General features: G+C 37.6%; 1 protein-coding gene across 2 annotated transcripts in view; it reads left to right on the forward strand.

Moving 5' to 3' along the window:
- ctnna2 (catenin (cadherin-associated protein), alpha 2) overlaps positions 1 to 16,270 on the forward strand; it is a 337,564-nt gene that overhangs the window by 140,319 nt on the left and 180,975 nt on the right. The gene's annotated exons all lie outside the window — the stretch shown is intronic.

Genomic DNA, 16,270 nt, shown 5'->3' on the forward strand with positions numbered 1-16,270 from the left:
ATCTATATTTCCTGACTGAGATCAATTGTCTTATATTGTACATAGCTGGGTTCAGTCATGTCTTACCCATCTGTCTATTCACATTTATCCTAATACTGTAAAGAAGGACATGATTCTGTGTTTCTGGCTTTTATCTCAGTGACTCATAAGAAGAGTTACCGAACACTTGTAATGCCAGTTATGCCTGACAGTTTGATATAACATGCATAAAATTTACATTTTTTTTCAATTACCTGTACTGCAAAATAGGAAGTGTAGGTGGGTTGTGTAAGTAGAAATTGTGATACATACTGAGTCTCCTCTATGAGAATATCAGTTTATTCTGATTCCTGCTGTGACCACCTTTTTGCCCAATCTATAATTAAACTCAAACTTAAAAGCCAAGTGTTTTGCAAACGACCCGAGGGGGATGCTGACTTTTTGTTGCACTTTAAGTGAGCATTTATTAATACATGTCTGTGTTTTCACAGTTTTCAAAACACATTTTCATAAAAGACTTTTTAACTTCAAGGCACACTTTCCCCTAAAAGGCTCAGGGATAAAGAAAGGCATCATGCGTATTGCATGAGAGCTACTTCTTGTTTAATTAGAGAGCTTGCCTTTATTTATTTACAAGGCGTTCAAGGGAGCTTTTTCTGCGGTACATGATTTCCTCTGGAAGTGATCCGTAATTAAAAATATGTATCACACCTCCTAGTGTAAAAATTATAAAGAGCAGTTGAGGCTCCCCACTAACCAGACGTTTGGTTAAGTCATGCATGCTTCAGGGACCTGTGACAGAGAGAGACTCGGAGCTTACAAATCTGTACTACTACTCATCTATCTGGCTCTTGAGGCCATTTTAGTTGTCAAACTCACTTTATGTAATTGCTAATCACTGTGGGGATGCTTTTTGTTCACCTAAAAATAAGATGAGCTCAAAAAAGTTAAAATTTATGAGTCTTTGGCTGGCGTTGTCACATTGTGAAGCTAAGAAGACAGACAAATAAACTGGATCAAATTGTAAGGTAATTGATGAATGTTAAAGGTTAAACTTGCTCCTCTTTCCTTTTTTCTGACATGGTTTTAAGATATTTTAAGAGGGTTCTGCTGACAAAATCAAGCTCAAGAAAAACCTTAAAATATATATATATATATATATATATATATATATATATATATATATATATATAAATATATATATATATATATACTCACAGTCCACTTTATTAGGAACATCTATGCAATCTAATTAATGCAATCCAATACAACAGTTCTGCCAGAAATTCTACTTTTATGAAGCCTATACATTTTCAGGTTTTGTTGACATTGACAGAAAAGTGATAATTCTATTTTATGTTTATTATTGAGGTTGTAGTGTGTGATGGTGGTGTACTGGAGTGCATTATATTGAAAAGTGTTCCTAATATTTTGCCCTCCTCATGTATGTTAATGGAGTGGACAAAGTATTAAGAACACCATGCATCTTTAATCCTTTTCTCAAATGCGACAATTCTGCCATGATCACATGAATTTTATTTTGATTTTGTTTCAGTGGTATCAGATTTTTGACACTTGAGCATGAACTTCATATGGACAACCAGGACAGAAGTAGAGCCTGTGGTGCTTGTTGTTATTTTTCTTTTTGGCACATGAAGGGAAGACTTTTAATTGCCCTTATTAATCCAGCTGGCCTGCAGAGATGCTGTGACTTCCTTGTCTTTAAAGACCAAATTATCATAATGAGCATTGTCACCATTCATATCACAAAGCTGTATCAGGCCTTTGCCGTCACTGAAAATTCAACAGTATCTTTTGAAACATGGACAAAGAATAAATACTGTAAGTATGAGGACAGCTTCTGAAAAAATGAAGTTATTTAAGTTGAGACAGTTGGGACATTTTTTTGTGGCCCTGAAGCAAACATCGTGTACATCACGTCAAGTGTGGAGCTTAGGCTCATAAATCCTCACAGTGATTTGCATACATGTGTAGCAGTTGTCTTTGCACTGTGATGTGATGGTATGTTTCTTTAGGTCAGAGTAGGAAATAGCAGCCTACAAATAATGTGTATATACAGCAATTTCATTAGTGTGTGAAAGACTCTTCATGACAATTGATCTTTCTATAAATGGATACTTTTTGTGATTCACTTAATAATGCTTTTATTCGTATGTTTTCAATGGGCTTTACGATTTGTCTTTAAACTTATTTTAAGACCTTATTCTAAACCTCTCACTGGGAAAGTTGCAAACAGAGTGTGACTTTGGTTTTTATGGTTCTTTTGGTTTTCCAACAGGAAAAACAACATTTGGAAAAGAAAAAAAAGCCCAAACAAAACATCTTTTTTTCTTATCATGAGTGGTCAAGCCCGTCTAATGACTGTTAGAGTAACTTTAATATGTGTTTTTCAGACAGGTGTCCTGCTAAGAGAATATCTCAGGGTTTCTAAAGCATCTCAAATAATGTGCTTTGAATGTCAATCGGGATTTAGCACTCGGGTTCTATGTTCTTTTTTCTGCTTTGAGATCAAGCTGTTCTTGCTTATTTATCTTCAGAATCTCTACTCCCTTCAGCTCCTCTGTCATCTTACCTGCACAGTGTGCATGTGCAACAGTCACACAGGGAGCGTGTGACACTATTTTCTCTTATCAATCAGAAACATTCATGTTGTTCAGTCAACACAGTATCACAAGCATTGCCTATTCGTGGTCTAATGGCTTTGTTTCATATTTCCAGGTAAACTGTCCTATTATGTCTGTATGGGAAGGTATAATTCTGACATATAATAGGATTTTGTGATCATTTTTTCTCTTTTTCACTCCATGATTGAATTTACTGATGACTGTTGAATCTAGCTAGATTCACAGGTATGGATATTTTCTATCAAATACAGCAATTGCTGCATACGTCATGATTGACGTTTTATTAACAAATACATTTTTGCCGCAGTTAGCAAGAGACTACAAGAGCATATTGTATGTATGAAGAATATTTTGTGTCAACATGCCCTGTCAGTGGGGAACTGCTCTACTTCAGTGTTTGTAATGCATAACAAATTGAACGGCAGAACCTCTGTGGGAGTGTGGGCTCGACATCATGATGTACTGTAGGAATAACACACTGATCATAAGTGGCTAATGAGAAATTTCCAGACAGTGGCAATGTCCAAACAGAATCTGTGGGAGGTTTCCAAAAACAGGCTACAGGAAATTACTTTAGCTTTTTTACAACAGAATATTTATAAATTAGAAAGTCTATTACAAGAGCAAACAAAAAACTTCAAGTCAAAAGAAAAACTGGTAAACATAACAGAGCAAAGCAAGAAGTATCAAAGTAGAAAATTAAAAGGGAGGTCAAAATGTTGAAGTTTACAAATTTTTAAAAAGTATGTTTTTCATTCTGCATGTAAGCCATGTTGATGGCTGATCTTATTTTTAATTTGTGCTTTGTAACAGCCAATAAAGCTCTTTAAAATTTCAGCAAACTGCTCTATGGAAAAGCATCCAAGATGTACAAGGTAAATTATGTATCTCTGCAACTAATGGATGCAGATGTAATAGCTACCATTTTGAGTAAGATGATCAGAGCTATATGCCTAGATAAAACCAGATAATGTTTCTACATTCCCTACTCAAAGATCCTATAATTCCTCGATTTTGGAAATGCTTTGCTATAGTTCACAGAGACAAATAAAAAATCCATGTTTCATTCTTAATGAAACACACAGGGCTCAGTTACTGGCCCTTGCCTCAGTAATACATCATGTTAACTGAAGAATGAAAGAAGAATAATGGTTATGCCTGATGCTGCCACAAATCTGAGGATTCATCAGTGAAAGCCAAGATGAATAGGTTGCCTCACCTGACTTCAAATTTCACTGTGATGGAGACTTTTATACACTGGCCTTCTTTAGAGAGCTGCTTTGTATTTTTAACTCATCCCTGGAAGCCATGTGTAACTTAATGACACTGGTTTTGTTGTCATAATGTATTTGGTATTGGTAGCTTCTGTCAAATTAGATTTGAAAGATTTCAGTTGACACTTTCTCAGTGCATACACAATATGCCACCATTCTGTTATTGCTAAAGTAGATTTAAAATCCCAGGGAGTGGGAGAAATACCTACACTTCTGGGTATATTGTTTACCGATTATGCAGGTTGACTACCTGGGTATTTGAAGTGTTAAATTATCTGCTGGCAAAACAAAAGTGCACATTTGCCCAGTCTCCACTGACGCACCTAGGGAGGCAAAAAGAAATTAACATCTCAGAATGTGAGCCCAAATTTCATATAAAACCTGTGGTAGTCCATCAAGGACAATTTATCATCATAATTAAGGCTATACAGGCCCCACCAGTATGTACAAATGTGGCCTGACTCATTAGACAAAGTAGATGTTAATAAATTATTTGCACTTAATGTGGACACACTGATGTCAAAGCAGGTATTTTCCACCAGCTGTGAGATTCGTAACACCTGTGACTTCCCTCGGTGCTGTGTGAAAGTGCATGTTTGGGAGTTTTAACCTACAGAGAGCAATTCTGTAGCACTAATTTGCCCTACATGATGCAGTATTGAAAGTTTTGGCCTCAGAAAATATTGGAGTGTTAAGTGAATACCTCACTGACACTCCTTAAAAAGTAGAATATTATTACCCTCACAAAGGTAGTATTTATTGCTGTTCTAGCATACCTTTTGCGTGTGTGCATAGGACTATACTTATTGTGTACAAAAGTCCCACTCACTGTTGCTTGGTTACTAAAACTAAAGCTGTGCTCAGTGTAATAATAATGTAATAATCAAGGTGCATTATGTCATGGAAAGAACTATGTAAATAACACTTCAGAGTTTGAAGACAGGAACTCATCGTACAGAATGTAAGCAACCTTCTTGTTATTAAAATCAATTAACTGGCACACTCAGCTTTACCTGCACTTGAACATTTTCTGTTGCATCCTTCAATCAGGCCTGTATATCCATGTTCTACTAATGAAGCTTCAGCAGTATTACAGAATCATTAGGATAAGATCAAAATAAAGAGGTACTATAAAAGAGGTTGTCACTATTGATCAAATGAACTGTACAAACTCTATAAGAGTTACAAGAGGGACTGTAAGTATTGGACCCAACCATCATTTTCTTCATTTCAAAAGATTATAGTCAATGCTAGAAAAATATAATTGAATTAAACCATGACACCTTTACCATTCAGTCAGAACTGTCAATTAAGTTAATATCCATACAGTCCATCTCTCTCTGTATCTGTCAGTGGCTGTCTTCCTCTACCTTTCCTGTCAAATCTAAGGCCCTGTTTTGGTAATGCTCTTAATCACCAAATTTGTCCCTTAATTAAAGGCTGTGTTTAAATTTACAAACAATGTAAAAAATTTGAAAAATATTAAAAACTAAAATTATTAGGGTTTATTTTCAACATCATAGCCGCCATAATTATAACAACATTAGGATCTCACCAGGAAAAGAAGACATAATGTTGTTCTTTTATGTGTAAAAAGTATAAAGTCCATATGTCTCATTATTTTACTTTCCTTTAATCTTTTAGGTTGTAGCTGCACTTTCAGTCATAGCTGCTTGTATTTCCTCCACATTATGAGAGGAAAAAGAGACCGTCTTGATGTAGCTGCAATTCTGCCTTGCTGACAAATTTTACATGTTTATTTTCTGAAAATCAAAACTACTGTCACACTCTTCTTTTCCTCTCCTTGACTTCACGCTTGTGTTCATTGCAATTAAGAAGAGAGCACTCAGGCGCATAGATGAAGGGACTAAATATTTAATTAATAGGACGACACATATACACACTTTGGGTGCATGCTGATGAGTTTTGTTTATTAAATACTGCTGTTTAATTTGGAGAGTTGGAGGCCTCATTTGGATTTGAATTAACAAGGCATGGCAAGAAAAAACTATAAAAATACTTTCTTTCTTTGTCTTTTAATGTTTAGATGACAGTTTGTAAAGGAAGATTTTTGTGTCAATTAGTCCTCTGTCATTTGCATGCTCTAAAATATAAATGCATAGAATTACTTGAGTCAAAGAATAATTGATGCCATCAACAACTTCTGACACAAACTGACACCAGTGCATGCATCAAATCATGGTGGCAGTATATAACAAAAAGCTGCACAATGAGCTTATGCTACAAGGGCTAGCTTAGCTTTTACTGCAGTTGCATATGATTACTTACTGTTAGCACATTGCTTGATAGCACCAAAAATAACCCAGATAAATAACAAAGAAATTCTTGATAACGCAAAGAAATATTACAAATCATAAACACATGCATATTTATGAGGCTATTCTAACTGCGTACAGCAAAACCATCATCCTCAAGGTATCTTGCCTGAGGAAACACATAAATGAAGCTACAAGAAAGCAATTATAAGACACACAAAGAATCAGCAATAGTTTTGACGCACAAAAAATAAAGTTAGTTTGAACTGTGATATTTTAGTGGCAACACTGATAACTGGAGTTTCTTCATTTGTTTCTTCAATCATAAAGGTGAAATTGCGCTGTTTTACTGTTTTACTTGATGTGACACCAGGATTTGCTCATGGACAGCAATCAATGTGGAGTGTTCCAGACCTCAAAACCCTGCAGATAAACACAATAAGACAAGCTGATGCACACTGATGGGATTACTCTGTTGTCGCCATGGTGAACATGGCCTCGTTAGACGTGGCCCTCTCTTGGGCCAGATTAAAGGCCTATAGATGGATAGATTACAAGACAATGCTGTGTGCTACTGAGTTTTTAAACACATTACCAGCAAGTTATAATGTTGTAGTGAAAGAACAATAAATGAGTTTGACACTGAACATAGTGGTGGTTGTGGAGTAGGTCCACAGCACAAACCTGAACCCCTTGTGTTCTTATGCTAGAGGCAGTCACATCAAAGTGGATAAAAGTCGTGTTATTATTTCTGTATGCCCTGTGTTGAACTGGAGTTTTCCTGCATGTAGTACAAATTCACTTTTTAATTCATACAAAATTGTACACACATTTATGATTAACACTGAAATATTCTGATTTAAAACTCACTACCTTATTCATCAGTTGTGGTTTTCAGTCATTCCTGTGTTTACTTTGTATATACCAGTCACTTATAAATTGGAAACTTTTTCTCTCTTGCTGATTTACATTGTGGCACTGCCTCAGAAATGCCATATTAGGTGAGGGGGAGCTATCCCCCATTACTTGAATATATTGTTTTTTCAGAGCATCTTCATGGCCAAAAGACACCGAGAAAAACAGTCGGCATAATACTCAGGAGAGGCAGTGTCTTTACAGCCTCACAATAAATTGACACGAATGGAGATCACGAAGCAGGTGGAGGCTGTTAGATCCTTAAGAGAAATGCACACAATGATAAGAGAGAGCAGTTTGATTTAAAAGTTTTCACTATAAAAAGCAAGGTTGCAGCCAAGAAAAGGAACGTCAGTGCCCCAAGAGGAGGCTGCCAGTGTGCTCTCCCACACCAAGTACACCAGTGCTCTCATTAAAGATGTGTCGTCTCTGGCATCATTCTAGATGGGAGCATGAACATCATGCCCAGCAATTTACTGGCCGATAATTGGTAGGCAATCTCTCTAGAGTCTGTATTATTTTGGACTGCAGAATTTTATCCTTTTGAAAATTCTGCAGAAATTAACTTACTGAAATCAACAATGTTCTATGTGCAACACCAAGTACCAAGTGCCGTTGCAAACATGTTTATACAGACCAAAGTTTCAACCTGAATAAGGCTCTGGACTTCACAGACTTGACTATAAAAGTTAGATGATGCATTATTTCTAATCTGTCCAAATAATGAACTGTCATGCTTTATTTAAACATGCTCTCTTGACTGGGGCTAAGGTTTACTGAGAGGGAAAGTAAACATAGCCACTGATGCTATGTGGTTTAAAATGAGTAGGGTTAAAAGTGTAATTCTGAGATTAAAGCTTAAAGTAGGAGAATTTAAACTTCAATAAACTCACTAAGTAAAGGCCTCTATGGTCCATTAAGACATTAATGGCTGCTACTCTCGATTTTTGTGCTTTTAAAAGTGCCATTAGAAAAGGGATTTTTTGATATGAACATTAAAACAGATGACTCCATAACATGAAAGAGTGGCTAGTACTACCAAACCCACTGGGAATTAACACCTAAATGTGTTGAGGTTTTATTAATTAATTAATTTATTTTCACCTCCGTCACCACAAGACATGATGCGGTCAAATCAAAGCACTCTGAATGAGAAACATCTGTTGTCTTTCATCTAAAACACTCTATATAAGGTTTAAATAAACTAAACCAATACACATTTAATTGATTTGTTTGTCAAAAAGACACTATCCAAAGTTATAATTGCTGTGTTGAAATCTCTAAACTCAAGATTTCTCATTCCTAATTAATTGACAGTAAAGAGACTCCATACCCAAACCTTAGTATAAATTGCTTTGCAACAGTGATTGATTCGATGTATACTGTCAGATGTGTTCTGTTCCACATGCTGCTGATTTGCTGAACGGTCACTTGTGTTTAGCAGGATGTAGCATACTAGGAGACTGAAACAAGCAGCCTGCCTTAAAACTGAATCATGTTTGTTTGTAATTTTCATTTTCCTCCAGTGTTTTGTGATTTTTCAGTTCATGCCTTTTGTGGCCTTTCAGAGAGATTGACAACCCACTATGTTGCAGGCTTTAGGCGGTCCTTGTTCTTCAGGGGAATAGACTATCATAATCCCATAGTAATCAGGCAAGGTGAAATTAATTTAGTTAATTTGGCACCTTTTAAATTATGTAACGTTTTTTAGGGTTCATTTGGTTCACCAGTGGTCAGCTGATGCTGTAGGTTAGCACAGTGATATGTGATGCCTGCAAGCTGTTTTAGTACAGTTATGTTATGTAATATCAAGTAAGCAGTTGCATCAGCTGACTTGTCATCACAAAATTTGTTTTAAACAACAGATGTTTGGTTTCTTGTTGCTGAGGAAACTGGTCTAAAACAAAACAGCAAGCAATAATATTTCTTTCTTTCTTTCTTTTCTTTTTCTTTCTTGCTTTCTTTTTTTCTCACTGTCACACTTTGCACTGGGGTCAAACAGAAGATTGTATCAGCATGCTGCATGGCACAGAGGATTTGGACACTATTTGATTCAGGAGACCGCTAGGATCAATTTCAACCTGGCCAGCTCACTGCTTGGGTAGCTTCTGTGGCTGCCAGTTCAGGGCTCTGACCTGGATTACGATGCTCAATCAATGGGACTCAGGAATTTTACCCAAAGCAAGCAAGAGATAGAAACTTGGTCCTTCAGCATATACACACATGCTTTCCCATGCTCACATCCGCCTTTTCATTTCCACTTTTTAATTTCAGATGTCTACTCTGCCAAGCTTGTTTATCTAATTCCATTGTGGTATCTGATGCTGGAGGTACACATACATCAGCATACACAGATTGTATGAGAATGTAGTTTCCCATATTGTCTTTATGGTGGTTTGGAATTTGTCCACAGTGGATATTAAGGGTTTCTGTTTCATACTAAAGTAAAAAGATTGCCCAACTCTTCACTGTGGCTGCATTGATATTACTAACAGCAATAGCATCTCTTATGGGTGATTGATCATCAGTTGTAGATAAATTATCACATTGCTTATTATTCCTTAGTTCCTGTTGTCGTAGAAATTTTAACTTTAGGTGTTGTGACATTACATTAGAACAACCAACTAACGTGATGTATTTTTGCATCAAGGTGGAATTAGACCGACCGATTTAACATGTCAGACATTTTAGTTTTGACTTTGTTACTCAAGGCACCATTGAAGACAGCGAGTCCTGATAAAATTCTGGTCAAAAGTAGTCTTTTGTCAATATTGCTCTATTCAAATTAAGAAATTTAAATTCATTTAACTCAGGCATTGTTTATTTACAAGAAATCAGCTTCTTCTGCAGAAGGTACTCTTCATGCATCAAATGCCAAAATAAAAGACGAAACATGTTAACATCGTGTTAACACACTAAAGCAGGTAAAAAATGTCAGGTTATGACTGCATTTGTGTGTGCCATCCTCCTCTGCTGCCACACTATGATGAGCATTGTAAGCCCTGCCACTCATACATTGGTTGTCTGTAAAAGATCAGAGGGTTCAGGTAGTGTCGAGTGCCCGTGGATGGATGGGTGCTTTGAGGCAGACAGGCCATGCTTTATGGCTCCTTGGTTTTGGAGTGGCAGTGCCAGAGTGAAGTGTGTCTGCACAACAATGATCACTCAGAGCTGCTGATGCAACCATTGACAGCAGAAACACTTGTTTTCATGCACATGTGCGCATGTATGAGCACAAGACAAACACAAACACACCTACTCTGTCAGTAGGTGACATAACAACAATTTTAAGTCAGATAAAATTAATCCAACCACAGATTCTGGGGGCAAAAACAACACTTTACAGAATTAGTTTGAAACCAACCAAGGGAAAATGTTAATTGTAGCCAGTGTCAGTGAATGATGAGCACAGCTGTACGGTATACACAAAAACACAGACAAGCACAACAAAAGACAGTGAAAGTGAGTCAGTGAGAGTTTTTTTTTTCACTTTCCTATCCAATTCCATGCACAGACAAAAAATAAGCACTTTGAGACAACCAAAGCTCAGAGTGTTTTAGGTGCTTTCTTGTACTGTTAAACTTTCCCATCACATATCTCCTCTCTTTAAATAGGACAGAGGAGAAGGAAAGCAACAGAAGGAGAGGGAGGTTCAAGGACAGAAAGGGGAAATGTGATTGATCTAAAGGGAGATGTGTCTGGCCAGGCTCTCAACTATACCCCCCCACCAACCCTGTTACAGCCCATAGATCCAGCCGTCCTACCTAAGTCAGGGTGATGGAGGACCTTGTCTGCCTCTGTGCTGCAATGAGAAAAGAGAGGGGGAGAGTGCAATTGTACAGGCAGTACTGGACAAGTCTGGAAGTCAGCTGACATGGACAGTAACCTAACAAAGTTCAGGGCCAAGTCTAATGATATCAAATTTTTACCTCATATTAGGAGACATTACATGGATTGAGGCTGTAAGTGCAAATATAATTGAAGTTAGAAATAGTTTCCTAAGTAATGAAAACATATCTGTCATCAAAGGCAATATATGAAATTCAGAATCTAGCCAATAATTTTGTCTCAAAGTAGTACACAGAATTTTTAGTCATCATTAAACTGCCGCACAAAGGTAGGAGGAAATTTACTTTGGACTAATATCTTAATGATACATGTGTATACATTACATATATTTATATGTATCTTCATCTTCTAGGCAGGAGGTAATCATGTTGTCATTTCACCATTTAATTAAACAGAACATATACATATTGCTTAATGTCTACCTTTAAATATGGAAACTCACTCCATCTACAGTGGCATAATAGACTAATTCCACCAATCCATTTTATTTTCTGGCAGTAGAAATACATGAAATACTGCCCAAATGGTTTGCCCTCCCACCACAAGCCATACATCTTGGGGATTCAAGCAGAATCATTTACTGCCAGAGCAAGAGGGGATGTAGCTATGAGTAGGAGTAGATGAGCAGGGGTAGGAGTGTGCTCTTGGGCTGAGATGGGGGATGTGACTTAACTCATTTAGTTCCTCTCACAAAATGAATGTGGTCATTTCGCTCTTCATGGGGTAAGACTCCATTGTGATATCCAATACCCCCCTGAGTGACTTTGTGAGTGAAGTGCTTTACTATGTGAATGATTAGCAGGAGAAGATGTTCAGAGATTTAATGGCTGCCAACTGAAACAAAGGGACAGAGGAGGTGACCAAGAGAGATTGCATGCTAGCAGGGTAGGAATAATTACAAAAGTAAGAAGACGTGAATGAATGTGTGACATTCTCTAAAGTGTACAAGGTCAGAAGAGGACGGTTTTGGAAAGGAGGTTCCTTACTGGTGGATGAAGGCTGACTTAAGAGAAGAAGGGCACCTGGGGAGAGGAGAGGGTTCAGTCTGGCCCTGGATCCACTCCAGTGTGCCTTCTGGCCCTCTGATACTCTGAAAGCTCCTGGCCAACCTATTGACAACCTTGGCATCACTAATGAGCCTTTTGGGCCTGAACGTCTGCAGCAGACTGTAACCCAGGCAACAGGCTAGCCTACGCATGCTCCCTGAGATTTTTTACAAAATGACAAGTGGCTGACGTGAAAGCCTGCTGCTGTATCAGGTGTGTTAGCCTCGGCCAAAGTGACAAAGAGGCTTTATACTGTAACATAAAGGTTCTGCCTTTATTCTTCACCCATTTGTATTTTCTTTTTTTACATTGGGTCCTTTGCTGCGTTTAAAGGAAAACATTCAGAAATCACATCAAGAGGAGTTAAGACCCTGTGTTTCTTGTTCTTCCTTGGCCTTTGCTTATTGTTCTTTTCATTATTCTCCCTTGCTCTAAAATGATCCATTATTGTGAGAGCGCAAGTCCTCGAGTACTCAAATGTGATGGATTTTGTTTAAAGTCAAGGTGCTACTTCATATCGTGGCCATTCACTTCTGAATGTAACATTTAGAATCAAATTTCCCTCAGGTTCCTTGGTTAACACCAAATACATGGCGCATATTGATTTTCTTTAAGACCTTAAAATGGTTTCGTGGCTATTACGGGAAGTGAGGTGTACTTCTACTTCTCAAACTCTTTATGTTAGAGCAACTAAATTCAAACCTACACTGTAATATTGGTTGTCCAAGGTGTGACAGATTACATTTGGTTGTGCTGTACAGGGCCAACATCAGAGGCTGAAAGTGCCATTTATTAATTCATTTTACATTTCCGCTATCAGCTTTGCTCTCTAACTCAAACATGAAACTAGATTACAAAGAAACTATATCTACCTGACGTACAGTAAAACTTCAAGGGTCTATATCTAGATCACTGCACTTATTAGCCATAGTTGCTTTATCAAGTGATACAACTATGCCACCCGACTAATGTTAGGTAGTTAGGATAGCCTGATTGTTAATGCAGGTTACCTTTAGCTTTGCCAAAGGCTGTGATGGTTTGGGGGGCTTTTTGCAATCTCAATGAAGCTCCTAAATTTATGCCATGCACATTCAAATGTGTCATTCATCTTGACATGTTGCTGGTCTTTGAAGCAACTACCTTTGCACATATATTGAGTCACTGTGCTTCCATCTGGAGGGGAAGGCTTGTTGTTTTTCATGTCATGCCTACCACATGTTAGCTAGACAGCTAATTACCGGTCTAGATCACACTAACACATACAAATAAACATTTAAATTTAAGTCCCTCTCTCCCTCTTGATTAAAAACAGACAAAGTAATACTATGATGTTTTGAAAAAATGCTGATAACACTCAAATGAAGAGCACATTTACAAAAAGCACTGTTGTTACCAGTGATACATTTCAGTCCCACTATCTCTTAAAATGTGAGTAAGTGATAGCATTCTGGAGCCCTGTACACTTTGGGTACATCTGGGTTCTCTCATAACAGCCCATGTGGTGAAACATATCCAGAGTGACACAACATATCACAAATCGATGTGTTTTGTACATTTGAAAAACAATTCTGCCGCAAGCTGTTGGACATTTTGTACTGTAGCAGGTGTAATGACAAATACATCTTTGCAAGGATTAGCTTCACTACCTCCGCCTCCAGCTGTCCAGGAAAAAAAAAAAAATCTGCATACTGTAAAAGAGGGGGAGTCCTAGGCAATTAATAAAACCAGAAGATACAATAAATGGTAGTACTTGGAATGATTTCCAGGCAGGTGAAACATCTGGTACTGGCAAATTAAAATTTTGAATTGAAATATTACTCTCTGCCAGTCAGTAGTCTTGCTATAGGCTGAAAATGTACACTCACTTCATCAGTTCAGCATGTTTTTCTGTAGATTGTTAACAAGACTTAAGTAAAAGAAGAGGTTATAGGTGAAAGAAATGTCATATTGCTCTGAGCTTCTAGCATCTGTCTTCACAACTATGGTTTAGCAACTTCAATTTTTTAGCCCCTTTTTCAATTCTTAGCTGTACTGCAGTGTTAGACCTGTTTCTGTACTCTGCTATTGTTATGTCCAGGCTTGCCATGGAAGTCATACCACTTGATAATACACCCTGTTGGTAAAACACATTGGCACCTTGGTCATGTTGTGAGCGGAAATGTGTTGGTCAGATTTGAAATTGGTGTGCAGTGATCATCAGCACTCACCGGTCTGTCTAAGGAAAGTATGAGCCCTGTTTTCATGGGAAGGCATTTGGGAAAGAAAGGAATAGCTTAACTCTCTGGGTGCTTACCAGCCTTACATAGCCTTAGTAGTTGGGGTGATGAAACTTTTAGAGCTAAAAATATACACCTTTCCAGTGCTAACGAGCCATGAATGATGTTTCTGGCATCCACACAGAAAGAGGTATTTAACAGCAGACAGGCAGACATGTGGCTTATTTGTACAGGTCCCCCCCGGTTCCAATAGCTGTAGGGGATCTTATCTCGTAGTATACAGATCTCATCTGTCATTGTATAATGATGACTACAAAGTCGTTGAAGAAAACAATGAGATTTGCGAAGTTGCACATGCACTGTAGCAAAGATTATGTACTGTATATATATATAATGAGCCATGTGAAATTGCTAAACACTGCCAGTGTGGGTTTATCACAGTGTGACCGATAAATGTTGTGGGTGTGTGTGTTCTGGATGGTTTCAAATTATGTTTAAACTACACTTCCACAGTTAACATCTCTTGTTTGTCTTTCTTGTTGCACATGTCCTTGTTTAGATAAGCTAATGAAAGTAACTTTGTTTATTGTTACTTTCAACTCTTTGTCCATTTGTCCACCTTTCATGCTATTGTCTGCTGATGGAAATTATAATACATTTTGTCAGAGCTTTTGTTTACAAGTTCACATTTTTAATTGTTTTGTTTTATTTTTTTTTTCAGTGGGAGATGGAGTGTTTGCAGTTACATTTACAGTCGCAGCACTGTTTAATGTGCTGCAACTGAGCAGCTAATAAGCTATCTAGCCTGCAAACTGACATTAGCGGTGAACTTTTTCCTCTCTTTGGATGTTTGCTTGGTGCCTCATTCAACAAGCTAAGGTGCAAGACAAGACATCTGTACATTGGATAAGAAGGAGACTAAAGCAGGAAAGCAAATGTGGGTTGTTGTACAAAGTCTGTGGCTCTTGTGTTATGTAGAAGGCATTCTGGCTCAGTGTGAAAGCTGACGTTACTGCTTTATGTAAAGATTTGATTGACTGAATGGAAACAAGGTCTCCATCTACGTAGATGTACTATATACATTTCTCCCTTTTGGTCTCTGATTTTGTGGAGAACACAGAACATGCAATTTATAGAGCAGATATGTACACTGTAGCAGACAAAAAAAAACAATTTAAAGTGACATTCATAGAATAAGAGCTAGATCAAGTTCTGTTGCATGTCTCATGAATATTAGATTATTTCTTCATTAACCCTTTCTTTTAACCTCTTCCACTTCCCGGCTTACATTACCATCTGTCAGAGGCTGTAGCGGGCTCAGTTTTAAAGCTACAGTGAAGATACTGGTATCATATAAAACTAGACAATCTAAGAAATGTCATGATAGCTTGTCGGGAAGGAGGCTAAATAACAATCCAAAGTTAGGCTAAATTTTGGCAAGGGAAAAACTGGCATGGCCGTTTTCAAAGGGGTCCCTTAACCTCTCACCTCAAGATATCTGAATGAAAATGGGTTCTATGGTTACCCAACAGTCTCCCCTTTACAGACATGCCCACTTTATGCTAATCCCATGCAGTTTTTGGCAAAAACCATGCAGTTTCATGCAGATATCATTTGATATCAAATCATCACAGCATGAATTTTTCCGTGATGTTTCTCATGGTCTTGGTGTCTTAATGTGGTATTTTGGATTTATTTTTGACCATTTTTATCAATTCTCGAGTGGTCAAAAATGGTTAAATTTTGCACCAAATCTGTTTACCAAATAGTATCAACCCGAAAATTGCTGCAACAACTTATGAGACATAATTGAGCATGGGAATGGCCATCATATACTACCATCATAATGCTCTAAGCCCTTATAAACTTTTTAAAATTTGAATAGATGCCTATCCAAAACAGAATGTAGACTATAGATTTATCACTGAAAAAACTTGACACACAGAGCTGAGTGGCATCTCAAATTAATCTTCAGGTTCCCAGCTTTCAGATGATGTACACCACTTCTATGCGGCATATACTGTTGACCTGCTATCTCCCCCTAAAGATCCCCTGCGCCCCACCCAGGAA

The sequence above is a fragment of the Thunnus thynnus genome, chromosome 3 (genome assembly GCF_963924715.1).
Source record: "Thunnus thynnus chromosome 3, fThuThy2.1, whole genome shotgun sequence".
NCBI lineage: Eukaryota > Metazoa > Chordata > Actinopteri > Scombriformes > Scombridae > Thunnus > Thunnus thynnus.